Source organism: Loxodonta africana, chromosome 27, assembly GCF_030014295.1.
Source record: "Loxodonta africana isolate mLoxAfr1 chromosome 27, mLoxAfr1.hap2, whole genome shotgun sequence".
Taxonomy (NCBI): domain Eukaryota; kingdom Metazoa; phylum Chordata; class Mammalia; order Proboscidea; family Elephantidae; genus Loxodonta; species Loxodonta africana.
Genome location: NC_087368.1, coordinates 6,270,347 through 6,284,485, shown reverse-complemented (window position 1 = coordinate 6,284,485; position 14,139 = coordinate 6,270,347). Strand labels below are relative to the sequence as shown.

At 50.1% G+C, this 14,139-nt stretch overlaps 1 long non-coding RNA gene across 1 annotated transcript in view; it reads left to right on the top strand.

The window, feature by feature from the left end:
- Positions 1-13,860, top strand: part of LOC135228740 (uncharacterized) — a 50,149-nt gene extending 36,289 nt beyond the window's left edge. The window contains exon 4 of the long non-coding RNA XR_010319541.1: positions 13,735-13,860. This is a non-coding gene — a long non-coding RNA (uncharacterized LOC135228740). The remainder of the gene's footprint in view (positions 1-13,734) is intronic.
- Positions 13,861-14,139: the final 279 nt, after the last annotated feature.

Genomic DNA, 14,139 nt, shown 5'->3' with positions numbered 1-14,139 from the left:
ATGAACCAAGACTCCATTAATAACCTGACCTCTGTATATCCCCACTCTGACTGGTGGGCTACAGTGCCATTTTGTGTCTCCTGGAGTTAGTGTCAGTTCAGAGCTACTGTCCGGTAATCCCCAAAAAGTCTGATTATTCTCTTTTCTTCAGTGAAAAGTCACTCTCATAAAACGTTGTAGACACCTTTGGGGAAGGCTAGGAGAGAATTGAGCATAGAAATTTTTAGCAGTGTATTGGAGTCCTTCCTCATGGGGACCTGGCCTCCCCTTCATTGAAGGTGTTGTGGGTCTTTAAATTTGCTCAAGTATGGTTGTTGACTGTGGGCAATTCGAGTTAGACTGCTGTTCACCTGAACTAGAATTCTTCTGTTCTTACAGATCAAGTAAATATTTAGTAGATTTCCTATCTAATTCACTCCCAGGGACACCATGACTAAGTAGTCATAAGTCCATATGAGTCACACTCTTCTGATTACTGCTTTGATTCTGCCATCCATTACTGTAACCACGTCCACTTGTCTTTGTTGATTGAGTGTTGCCACTTGGCCCCTACTATCACAGGGTCCAATCAACCCTATTGTATTTAGGTGTCTTGATTCAGTTAGGGCAGTTCCCACTGTCAAATCTGATTTACATAAAATAGCAGTCACAGCAGTCTTCAAGGATGCTGAATTTCCCTTCAGAAATTTGTTCCTCACAGTTGTGGTAAAAGGTGTGTTCTGTGGGCATTCCATGTGTGGGTCTGTGGGTTTAACCTGAGAAATGCATTTTAGCATGGCAGTATCTCTAAGCCTTTGAGTACCTTCTTCTACAGTATACCAAAGCAGGTCTGGTACTTCAACTTGATTTAGTGTAGGCCACTGCATAACCCATGCTTCAGCAACCTAACCAAATGAAATGTTAGATCTTTTCCTAACTTCTCGAGGTGAAACACTGAATGAAGAATCTGTGCTTAGTGGACCCATATCAATAAACTCAGACCGATCCATCTTTCCGTTCCTTGGAGCATTATCCTGCACCCTTAATAATCATTCCCATACCTATTCCCCAGGTTCCTGTTTGTACATATTAGAAAACTCAAGCACTTCTCTTCTCTTGGAGTGTAGCATACCTCCTCCTGGGTCACACTTTGTACTTCACCTTTTGTGGTTCGCTGGGACTTAAGTCTAGTTATAGGTCTAGAAGCCAGAATCTGTAGTGTGGAATTGTTTTGAGAACGTTCAGCATTGTCTTGTAAAGCATCTGCCTCCGATGATGCCCCAGGGAATGGCTCAGGCAAGGGCTCTTTAGAGGCAGCTGGGCAAGGGCTAATTTCATTAAATGGAAGTGGAGGTGCTGATGCTTTTATTTGGCAGGGTGGTGTAGCAGACAAACGTCAAGTAATCTCTTCAGATGAAAGTGGTTCTATTGGCAACCCGACCAACAGGAGTGATTAAATGGAATTTAGGGGCTCAGTGTCTCCAGCTTTCTAATTACGTTCCCTTATGTCCCCATCCCAAGTTTCAGGATCTTATTTCTTCCCAATCGGTCCCCTCATTTTTACTTCAGACACCTCTTGAGGTTGGAAATTGAAGTAGGATTGTAATTCAGCCACTCTTACAATAAGACTCGGGTTTGGTTTTTGGCAATATCAGTGTTATTGCTACAAGAAATAAGGCTTTCTTTCAAAGCACAAGTGTTTCCACTTTGAGATTGTTTATGCTGCACTTGAGCTTTGACACTGAAGCCCTGAGCGCATCTCTTTCACCAGTTTGTCTAGTGAAAGTAGGACCAACCAACCAGCTTCTGTATACTTCTCATTATGAGAAAATTGTTGAAAGGTGTCATATATGCGATCACCCAGAGCCTCGCCTTTCACCAATACCTAATCTATTGGTGGTGGTAGTTTGCATATTTGAATTGCCCCATGGCATGGATTAGCAGTGCCTTCTTTACTACTGAGAACAGAGTCATCAACATCTTTGAAACTAACCATAGTTGAAAATTAATTTAGAAAACTCATCCATACAGTTTTGTTTGTCTAGAACCACTCTTGGTAGCAATTGTCTTAGGCTGGGTTCTCTAGAGAAGTAAAACTAGTCAAGGGTACGTATATGTATAGAAAGAGAGATTTACATCAAGGAAGCAGCTCATGAGATTGTAGATTTGCAAGTCCCTGAATCAGGAGAGAGGCTTCTTGTGATTGATGTAGCCGTAGGGGCTGGCAAAGCCCAGATTGGCAGGCTAGGGAGCAGGGCTCTTAAACTCCCAGTCTGTGAAGGTTGATGAATCCCAGGATCAGCAGATAAGTCCCAAGAACTGGAGGTCGGATGAACAAGAGACAGCTGCAGGATCCAGAGCAAGCCAAGAGCCTGGGCAAGATGAGCAGGAAGGAAGTACATGGCAGAGGGTGAAGAGAGAAAGGCTGAGTGGGGAGTGAGCCACCACAGGCCCTACCTGCACTGATAACCGCTCAGAAGGTTTCATTATGGGGGTTCCATATCTGAAATCCACATATCAGATTTCAACAGGGAAGTGATCACAACATTGTACAAGAGCCAAGACACAGAGAATTGTGGCCCAGCCAAGTTGACACACACAGTCTTAACCATCACACATGCCTTGTGATTAATGTCAGTGGAAAATTAGAGCAATTCAGTTACGACATGAGTACTAATGGCCCAGACCCTTTAGGAATGACGGTTTGGGTCAACCGACCAGGAAAGAGCCACGACGAGCTGAGGTGCTTGCTTAGAGCAAAGGGAACATGGAATAGGTGGTGGAAGAAGGTAGTTCTAAATACCAGTTTTGGCCATGTGACCAATTGCAGAAATGAGGAGTGTCACTGTTACGAGTGTTTCTGCTTTTATGTGTGCATCAAATATTTTTGTTTTCTCAACTTATAAAATATTAGATATAAACAGGGCTAGTGCATTTTTGTTTGTATGTGTGTTCATTGTATCATGTTAGCACAAGAATGCCTTTATAATTGTCTTTATTCAGAAATTATGTATAGTTTAAGGAGATGTGTAGAGGTGAAAAGTTGGAAAGGGGTGAACTGGGATAGTTAAGAGTATGTGTTAACTTGGTGTGCCATGATTCTCAGAGTTTTGGCAGTCATGTTATGTTGTGGTCACTTCCCTGTTGAGATTTGATATGTGATTACCCCCATGGTGCAATACACTGTGAGTAGCCAGGTGGTTGAAGGGGAGTTTCCTTGGGCCTGTGTCCTGCATCTAGTTTGTGCAGACATTCTGTCAGGGCTCGGGGGGTTTTTGTCATTCTGGAATCTGCAGCTGGCTTCTGTTCGTCTCACCTCCAGTTTTCGGGACGTGAGCTAACAGTTTACCTGTGGTCTTGCCTGCCACTCTTTGGATTTGTTGATCTTCACAGCCTGTGAGCAAAAGCCCTGCTCTCCAGCCTCCCTATCTTGGGTACACCAGCACCTGAGGGTACATGAATCAGGAGAGGCCTCTATCCTGACCCACAGACTTGGGGTGTTGTGGCCTCTAAAACCGTGTGAGCCATTTTCTTGATATAAATCCCTCTCTCTATATACGTATTTATACACTTAACTGGTTTTGCTTCTTTAGAAAACGCTGCGTAAGTCAGAGCATTCACATGAGATACAAATATGTTTGCTTCTTTGAATTGTTCAGAGAGGTCTGTCACATGCCACTTCTTCATACTTCCTTGGCTCCAAATTCCAATCATGTTCCTTCCAAGTCCCTAGCTATCCAGTCAAACTATTGGCCACAACCCATGAATCAGTGTACCACTGCATATCTGGCCATTTATCCTTGCAAGTAAAGTGAAAACTCATATTCACTGATTGAAGTTCTGCCCATTGAGAGACTATTCCCTCACCACTGTCCTTCAGGGAGGTCCCAGAAAGGGGCTGTAGTGCTTTGCTGCCACTGTCCGTGTTCAGATGGTGCCTGCATATCATGCAGAGAAACACCTGTAAACCAGATATCAGTTTCTCTTCCTCAGTCAACTGATGATGAGGTCATAGATGAAGACTAGGAAAGGGCAAGTAATGTAATAGGGGTGGAGGCCATGGGCATTTGGGCCATTTCCTTGTGCGACTTACTTGAGCCTTCAGGTCCTGCTCAGGCCTGATATCGTGTGTACCACTTCCATGTAATGATGGAGTGCTGCTGTGCACATCTGGCTTTATGGCTCCATAAGTCAGACAACACCCAGTTCATGATGGGCAGCTCTGGATGCATTGTGACTTGGTGTCCTACGGTTAAGTGTTCAGTCTCTACTAAGGCCCTGTAACAAGCCAAAAGCTGTTTCTCAAAAGGAGAGAGTAGTTAAATGCAGAGGATGGCAGGGCTGTGCTCCCAAATCCTAAGGATCTGCACTGTGATTCACCAATAGGGGCCTGCCAGAGACTCTAAACAGGACTCCAAAGACCATCTCTGTCTGCCACTGTCGCTTCCCAAACCACTGGCTCTGCCAGATCATATGGCCCAAGTGGCTAGAGCAGCTTGGACATCAGACTGAACCTGTTGCAGAGCTTTCTCTTGTTGTGGGCCCTACTCAAAAGGTGCAGCTTTCAAACCACGTGATCAATAGGCTGGAGCAGCACACCCAAATGAGGGATATGATGCCTCCGAAACCCAAAGAGGCCCAACAAATGTTGTGCCTCCTCTTTAGCTGTAGGAAGGGCCAGATACATCAACTTATCCTTCACTTTACAAGGAATATTTCAACTTCCCCCACACCACTGGAAGCCTAGAAATTTCACTGAGATGTAGGCACATGGATTTTTGTCAGAATAATTTTCCACCCTCTAGCATGCAAAGGAAACTCTGGTGGCATACAGTGGTTAAGTGCTTCAGCTGGTAACCAAGAGGTCTGTAGTTCGAATCCTCCAGGTGCTCCTTTGAAACTCTATCGGGCAGATCTAATCAGTCCTATAGGGTCACTATGAAGCGGAAAGGACTCGATGGCAGTGTGTTTGGTTTTTGGGTTAGCATGCAAGCATCTTACCAATAAGTCTAGAGTATTGATCCTTCTTTCTTACTAGGTTCAGTCAGCATAACGCCATCAATGTAATGGACCAATGTGACGCCTTCTGGAAAGGAAAAGCAATCAAGCTCCCTGAGGACTGAATTATGACATACACCTTGAGAACTGATATACCCCCGAGATAAATTAGTGCAGGAGTATTGCTGGCCTGACCAAGTGACAGCAAACTGCTTCTGGTGGTCCTTTAAAACAGGGATAGAGAAAAAGGCATCAGTGAGACTAATGGCTGCATACTCCAGAAGATATATTAGTTTTCAGGCCACATCCCCAAGGAAGCTTCTCTTCCAGCTGATTGGATGATCACATCAGATCACAAAATGGAAGATGATTACATAATTTCGGCCAAATCCCTGAGAATCATGGCCTACCTAAGTTAACACGTAACATGAGCCATCACAGTGGTGACGAAAGTGTTCTGACATAGATACTGGTGATGGTTGAATAGGATTGTGAAAGTAGGTAAATCTACTATATGACACACTTTAAAGCTATTAAAACAAAACTTTATTTAATAAGAAATCTACCAGTTAATACAGTATAAGCTATAAAGTATAAATTGAGCTGGAAAAAAAACAAAAGCGAAAAAACACCCACTGAGGTGAGAAGAAGAAAATGTCTCATTCTGAGGCTGATGTTCCCAGGCTGTGAATGAGGAGCTGCTGTGGAGGAGGCATGGCAAGTGGCTCTGCCTCTGGTGCCCGGGGCAGAGCTAGCGGTGGAAGATTTATTAGCCTGTGGGGCTCCAGTTTTGGAGTAGGAGCAGGATCGATATCAGCTGTTTGTCGGGAGCCAGTTGGAGGTGGCCCAGGATGGAGATCCGGCCCTCCAGCTGACTCTTTGTCTAGCGCCATCGCCGGACCTGGTGATGAAATAGCTGGTGGTCTAAGGACTTCCGGTGTTGGTGCAGGAGCAGGTGGTTGAGGAACCATTTCTGTAGGTGGCCCAGGATGGGAATCGGGCCCTCCAGCAGGCTCTTCCCCAGGTGCCGGGGCCAGAGATGGAGATGGAAGGCTGTGGGCTATATTGAGCCCTGGTGTTGGTAGAGGTACAGGAGCAGGGTTGACATCAGCCGGTGGCCCAGGAGCCAGCTCTGAATGTAGCCCAGAATAAGAATCTCATTTTCCAGCTTTCTCCCCATTTGGTGGCAGTGCTGGAGCTGGTGATGCTGCTCTGTGGAGTCCCAGTGTTAGGCCAGGCGCGTGATGGACCTCACCAGGCGGTCCAGGAGCTGGTTATGGTCTTGGCCCAGGGAGAGAATCTGATCTTTCAGCAGGCTGTCTGTCAGGTGGCAGTGCTCGACTTGGTGATGGAGGACCTGTTGTTGTACCCAGCTCCAATGTTCCTGCAAGAGCGGAATCTGACTCAGGAAGCGGTCCTTGAGTGTGTTCTGGAAGTTGCCCAGGGAAAAAATCCAGCTCTTCTGTGGGCTCTCCATCTGGTGATGGGATAGGCGGTGCTGTATTGAGCGTCGGTGTCTGTACAGGATCAGAATCGACATCACCAGGTGGTCCAGGGCCCGGCTCAGGCGGTGGCCCTGGTTAAGAACGTGAACCTCCAGCGGGCTATCCATCTGCTGCCAGAGCTGAAGCTCGTGACAGAATAGCTGTTGCTCTGTCGACGTCTTGTGTTGGAGCAGGATCTGGATCAACGTCAGCTGGTGTTCCAGGATCCGGTTCTGGAGGTGGCTCACGATGGGAATCCACCTCTCCATCGGACTCTCCATCTGATGCTGCTGATGGACCTGGGGGAAGACCTGGGCTACGTCAAGCTCCAGTGTTGAAACAGGAGCAGAAGCAGGATTGACATCAGGCAGTGGTCTGGGAACTGGTTCTGGAGGTGGCCCAGGATACGAATCTGAGCCTCCATCTGGGTCTTCATCAGGTTCCACTGTAGGAGCTGGTGATGGAAGCAGTGGTGCTCTGTGGAGCTCTGGTTTTGGTGCAGGAGCAGGATCAACCTCACCAGGTGCTACAGGGGCCGGATCTGGAGGTGGCCCAGGATGAGAATCCCACCCTTCAGGCTGCTCTGGGTCTGGTGGCAGCGATGGAGCTGGTGATGGAATAGCTGGTGCTCTCTGCAGCTCTGGTGTTGGAGCAGCAGGAGGAGCAGGATTAACATCAGCTTGTGGTCCGGGAGCCATATCTGGAGGTGGCCCAGGAGAGGGGTCTGCCCCTCCTGCCAGCTGTCCATCTGGTGCCAGTGCTGCAGCCGATGACATAGTAGGCGGTGCACTATGGCACTTTGGCGCTGCTACAGGAACCGAATGTACCGTAGAAGAGTGGCCAGGAGCCGGTTCCTGGGGCAAAGATAGCTCTCGAGCTCCTTTTAACATTGGCGCTGGCCCCGGCTCTGGAGCTGCAAGAGGAGAAAGGTTCACCAACATGACTGCTTCTCCTCATGCCTTGCCAATGATGGAAAACACCCACTGCCACAAAGAGAAGCCCATTCCCAAGATTTTCCACCCCGGAAAGTCTTCCCAGACTGTGGTCCACCAGAGGACGGTCTGAAGTTACTCTGAGCTCTGGCTCAACCCCCAACCCCTGGGGTTCTTCCGTCGTGCCCCTCCCAAGCTCACATGCAGTCATGCCCAGTCTTCCTCACCCTCTGGCTCTGCCTCTGCCTCAGTGACCTCCATTTGATCCAGCTGTGCCAAGAGAAGTTGGGCACAGCGCTCCAGATGTGAGCCTGGCATGTTCACCTGCACATACTCCAGCACGAGCTTTAGGCAGGGGAAGTCTGGGGGCTGATTGAAATCCTCCGAGTATTCCTTCAGCCATGTGCCCAGGATAAAAGAGATGGCGCTAGGGATGGGTGGTGAAGAGCAGGGTCAGAGGCCTGTCTTTTCCCACCACACTGCCCTCCCAGGGTACCCTTGCAATGGGCCAGTCCCTCTGCCTGCCCCTGCCCTTCCAAAGGTCAGGACCACCCTGCAACACACCCTGTGGTTATCCTGGCAGTGGCGGGCCTTGTTACTGACGGGGCTAGCACAAAGCCCTGTCCCAGGGAGCTCCCCATCCATGGTCTGACCAACTCTCCCTCCTTGTGGAGCCTGAATTACATCCATTTCTGTCCCCTGGCCCTCTCCCCACTGGACAGTAACCCGCTAAGGGCACAGAAATATGTGTCTGCATGTTTATCTCACAGCCCGGCACACAGTAGTGCTACAGGATTATCTGATGCTGGGTGACACACAGGATCCGTCCCCTGACCCAGATGTCCAAGCCATAATGCCCCTCCTCTGGAGCGTGTGCACCAGCATGCTCCCTGGTTGTCTGCACATGTGTGAGGGTCTCTTCTCCCATGGACACTGTTCTCCCCTGGAACAGGGGCCCCACATGTGGCTGAGCACCCATGACTGGGGATGGGGATTTGGGAGCAATTTTCTCCACTCCCCAACCCCCCCTCACTTCCTGTTTTGGGCCCCAAATACAGAAGGGGGCAACCTGTGATGTGAAGCAATTTTGGGAGGATGAATTGTCTCAGGAGCCTCTCTGAGCCCCCAGCCTCCCCTTTGCTCCCCAGGACACCCAGGTTCCACTCCCATCTCTCTGTGATTGCATACATCCTGCAGGGGGCACCCCTAAACTCATCCCTCTAGTGGAATCTAGATGAATGGGGCCCAGGGTCTGCCAACCCCAATCCAGATACAGGTCCCCTGTAGCCTCCGCCCTTTTGTAAAGATAAGAGCCCCTCCTTCTCCACACAAAGTCCACTCACCCTTTCAGCTGCTCCTGGGGTTCACCGTGCTCAGCAGAATAGGGGTGGTTACATCCATACCTAGAGGTGGTGTGAGGGTGTCACATCTAATGCACTGTGGACACTACTTGCTTAAGATGTCTAGTGTTCCTGTCTGACTCTTGGACTGGAATGGAGGCCCAGGAGGGCAGGGCTTTCTATCTGCTTTGTTCACTGAACAATGCTAAATACCCAGAACATTGTCTGCAACAGTAGGGGTTTCACTGATCATTGGTGAATGAGTGAACCCACCCAGCACCTTCCCAGGTATCTGAGAGTCCTGTAGCCTCTCTTCCAGCCTCCAGGGATCTCTTTTCTGGCTATACCAAGGACAACCCAAAACCAAAAACCAAATCCAGTTCTGTTGATACCAAGGACAAGGACACACTAAATGGAATTTCAACATCCCCTTTAGAAATGGGAGGTAGGTTTGCTGAAGGGCACGTAGTCAGTGAGGAGTGAGGCAGACAGCTTCTTTGTGATGGAGAACATGTGAAGATCCCAGCCCCTCCAGCACCCTTTACCATAGAGCTGGGCTCCGGGTATATACTTTCTGTGGCTTATCCCATGTGGTCCTGACAGTAATTCTAGCTGATTGGACCTTTATCAGCCCACTTCTCAGGGGAGAAAACTGAGGCTCTGAGTGGTGAAGTGGCATTCTCCAGACTCACAGCTGGTAGGGAGTAGAGTCCCCATTGGGCTGTGGAGGGCAGTGCAGTCACCTTTGGAGCAGCTGGTGTAGGACTTGCTGGGTGGTGGTGTAGGTTCTATAGGTTCGCAGAAAGATGTCGATGTAGGAGAAGTCACCCTTTAGGAAAGCGGGCACCAGGAGCTCCACCAGCTTCTCCAGTGAGCCTGCCTTGAAGGTTTTCATCACCCAGGCCTCATCCAGGTCCTCGTTTGAACCACAGACACACTGAGGTGGGTCAGAGGAGGGAAATATTGTCAGAGGCAACCCCATAAACCACCAGGAGGGTTGGGGGCCCAGAGCTTAGACCAGGCACTCCCTGTCCCTCAGTGACCTGTGGCAGGAGGTGGGACATGAGTGCCTTCAGCAACAAACAGGACTTGGATTTCCAAGCAGAATTGGAGGTGGGAGCTGATTAGAAACATTAGGAACCTGAAGGGATTTCGTTAACTAAGTAACCATTGTTATCTCCCTGAAGGAAGAGCAGTATCCCAGTGAGTCTTCACGAAACACCCCATTCCAGAGATGAGAAAACAGAGGCTTGGTGATATCCAGTGTCTTCTCGAGGTCACCTGGTCAGAGCCCAGAACTGTCTGACATTAGTGTTCCATGATGTTCCCTCTGTGCTACGTGAAGCCTGCTCTGCTCCTGACTCAGAGGGGAAGGTCTGGTCCAAGCTCACTCCCTCCCAGCTGGAGACAGTGCACACAGCAGACACACCAATGAGATAGGCAAGACATGGATTTTTCTTTCTGTGCATTAAAGGGGGTTTTAAGAACATGAAGCTATGGAGCACCCAGACGCATACAAGGTTGAGAACCTAGAGACCCTAGGGTGGGAGAAAGACCTCTGTAAAACTGAGGATCTGAACAGATGGCCCAGGGAGTGCAAATGTGAATGATCGGTAAAGGACTGAGAGGCGGTTCAGCTTCTTAGGGCCAACAGGTGCCTCAGAGCCACCCTGCAGTTCTGTTGGCCACCCTGACAGCAGACTGGCAAAACAGAAAGGAACCATAATACCTGGAACAGGCTCAATGCAGAGACGTGGCCAGCATCACAAACTTCTGGGCCACGGGACTGCGACCGCTGTTTTGGGAAGGAGTCTGGCTCTTGTGATCCTAACTTGAAATGTGTGCATCCTCCCCCGCAGCATGCCACTCCTGGGAGTCTGTCCTGGGTGGGTGAGTGTGTGAGGACACACGTAAGCGTTCCTGCAGCCCTGCAGAAGGCATCAGTCCAGGACCAGCAGCAGAGAGAGGCTCAGTCACTGTGGGGACAGGCCTCCCTTCTGGAACATTCTGCAGCGAGTCAGGCTATAGCCCCTGACCTGAAGGGGTCACGTGATGTGTTCCCTGAGATTACAGGTTGTAGAAAAAGATGTGTCATAGCCTAAGCCCCTCGTTTTAGGATAAAAGAAGCCTGCCAGGTGTGATGATGTGTGAAGGTGGGACAAGTTGTGCGAGGAGAGCCGAGCCGACTACTGCCTGAGACCCTGGTGTTGAAAGTTCAACACTAAAACAGCAGCAACAGGCAAAATATGCATGGGCTTATGTGAAGTGAAGACAGTATAAAAACCTCATTTCTGATATTCCTACAACTATGGGAAGAGTGACTTTGTGGCTGGCCAGGGCAGGGAGGCAGTGGAGGGCGGGGGAGAAGATCATTTTCTTGCGAGGGGACTGGGGACCCTCGAGAGGGAAAGCCCTGGGAGTGACCTGAGGTCCACAGGGTGGTGTCTTGGTCACCTTGGGTCCCTGGGTAGGGACGTCACTCCCCTCCCCCTGCACTCACCCAAAACCTGCGGCAGCCCTTCATCGCCCGTTTCTTGGGGTAAACCGAGGAGATGATGCCATTCTCCTTTTCCTTGGGGATCTCCTGCGGGGATTTCTGCAGAGACAGTGCCGGCAGCGGCCAGGGAGGCGTCAAGAGCCCCTCTGAGCCGTCTCCTTCTCTTTCTGCCCCTCAAGCCCTTGTGCCTCCGAGGAGCTCCCAGTTCTCCCATGCTGGATGGGTCTGCCTGGGGGCTGTACCATCCAGCCGTGACCATGTCCACGGATAGAGGAATCAACCTCTAATTACTGCAGCAGGATCTGGCAGAAGCTGGGCTGGCACAGGGTCAGCAGTGGCCCAGGCAATGCCAGCAGGTAGGGCTGCACTTTGACTGCCACACTCAGGGTGAGCTGGATCTCAGAGAATGTCCAGGTGAGAGTGCTGACTTAGCCTGTGACCCCGACAGTCCCTCCCTACGGCCTCGTCTGAACTGGAACCCCTGGGTAGACTTACATCCCACTGTTCTGTGCGATCAGCGGGGTCAGGGCAGGGAAGTGAAAGAGGCCTCCCCATTTGCCACCCCAGCCCCCAGCCTCCCCAAGGTGCCCAACCTAATGGACTAGGCCCAGCCACGGTCAGACTCAGCCCCATGAACCCAGTGTGGTGAGAGACCGTGGGGATGGAGCTTGGGGTTGCCCTCAATGTGTGCTAGTCCTGAAGCAGCAGCCCAATTTTCATCATCCTCATTATTATTCCTCACCTCCCAGATCTCCCCAGGCCACATGGCTCCTCCTTCCCTGACCCCCACCACCTCTCTCCCAAATGGACCCTGCCTCATCCAACAACTTTCTGCCTCATCAGTTCTGTCCACATTTCCTCCCAGCCCCTATTACCAGGGACCCCATGAGGACAAGGGCTGGCATGTCCTGGGGGGTGGTATGACCTTGGGGAGGGGTGTGGGGCTTCCCAGGTGGGGTCACAGTGGTGGCCTGGCCTGGATTGGCAACCCTGGGCCACCCTGTGTTACCTTTGGATTCTTTTTGGTAAATGGCCTGAGCTTTCGTGGGTGGGGGATGAGACCATGTCTCAGCCTTCGTGGAAGTGTCGAACTCCTGGGTCTCTCAAGATTTGATACAAGGGAAGATGGGAGACAAGAAGAAAACACGTTTCTAGTTTGAGTGTCTCCACTCAAGTGAGCTGGGTAGGGGGCTGTGTTTTGAATGTGGGTCCCTGGTTACCAGGGTTTCAAGTTCTATGTACTCTGTCGTCAAGGAAGTGAGGTCATGTCCTGGATCTCCTGACTTAGGCCTGATGGCAGATAAAACCTCCCCAAAGTCTCCTCTGGGCTGCTGAGTGCTCACCTTTCCCCATGCCATCTCCATAACTGTACACAGTGACACGAACACAGCCCTCCGCACCCCCACGCCCAGAACCTGAGGAAGGCCTGGGCATAGCCAGGGCCCCAGGTTTGAGCTGACAGAGCTGGGTTCAGACAAAGGTCATCCCTGTCAACCACTTTGTGACTGTGAACAATTCTTTGTGTTTCTCAGAGCCTCCTCAGTCCCCTTACCCACACAATAGGAATCATTCTGGCATCTTCTTCCCAGGGACCTCGTCAGGTATATGTGAGATAACACCTGTAGAACCTGTGTGCTGACTAATCAGGGGTGGATTATCTAATAGGCAAGGTAAGCACAGGGCTTACCTGCTTGTCAGATTATGTGTAATGGACAGTTTCACCTTTTCACATTTTTTCAGCACATCTAATACTCTGCTTCTGGGTATGGCTGGCATCTGTTTCTCCCAACCCCACAGCACCTTCCTACAGAATCAAAGCCTGTTTTCAAATTTACAATCCCTGACGGGGGCAGATGACCCTGTAAGCAAGGTAAACACAGGTCTCCTTGTGCTTACTTACTAACCTGTAGTGAACAATTTCACATGGGTTTTGCCACATCAAAGATGTGGTGTTCACCGTGCTTACCTTGCCTATTGGATAACCTGCCCCTGTAGCTAATGCACAAACTCAGACATGGAACAATTTCAAGCAGGTGTGGGAAGCAGCATGGAGTACATCTCCAAACAGGGCTGGGTTCTGGTGGTGTGAGCTTGGGAAAGTCACTTCCCCTCTTGGCCTCATTTCCCAGTCTGCACCAGAAGGGGTTTGGAATTAAATGAACATCAGATGTTGTCACCCTCTGCATAAAACCCTCCGATAACTTCCATTATATTTGGAATCTGACCCAGTGCCTCATCTCAGACTAGCGGATACGCAGCCTGCACGATGGCTCCCAGCAATCCTACCTCCTGGTCTCCACATCCTGTGTGACCCCCTCCCCTCAGTGTGGATTGGACTCAGGGACTCACTTCTCAAGAGTGTTGTTGTTGTTAGGTGCCATTGAGTCGAGTTCAATTCATAATGACCGCATTTGGGGCAATGTTTCTTGGCTCTCTTTTATCCTCTCTCTCTGTTTCTCTCTCAGTCATCCCTGTCTGTCATTTATTTTTCTCTCTCCCTCCAGGCAGCAGCTGTGATGTATGACCTGCCCATGGAGAGACTCATGTGACAAAGACCTGAGGGAGGGTCCTGATCAACAGACAGACAGGAGTGAGGCCCCCCAGTCCAAAAGCTCATGGAGTCCTGCTGATAACACAGAAGTGAGTAGGGAACAGATTGTCCCCAGTCAAGACTCAGTTGAGACCACAACCACAGGCTCCTGAGAACTTGGAGAAGTCACCAGGTAAGCCATGCCTGGGTTCCTGGCCCAGAGAGACTGTGTGCTGTTGTGTGCTGTGAGTCATTAGTTTTGGGGGTTCTGTTATCACAGAGCAAGAAGGAACTTCACCAGCCTACCAGGTCATGGGTCCTGGACCTGTTCTCCTCCTCCCTGCCTCCTCTCCTCCTCAGCTCCCTCTAGCTCTACTGG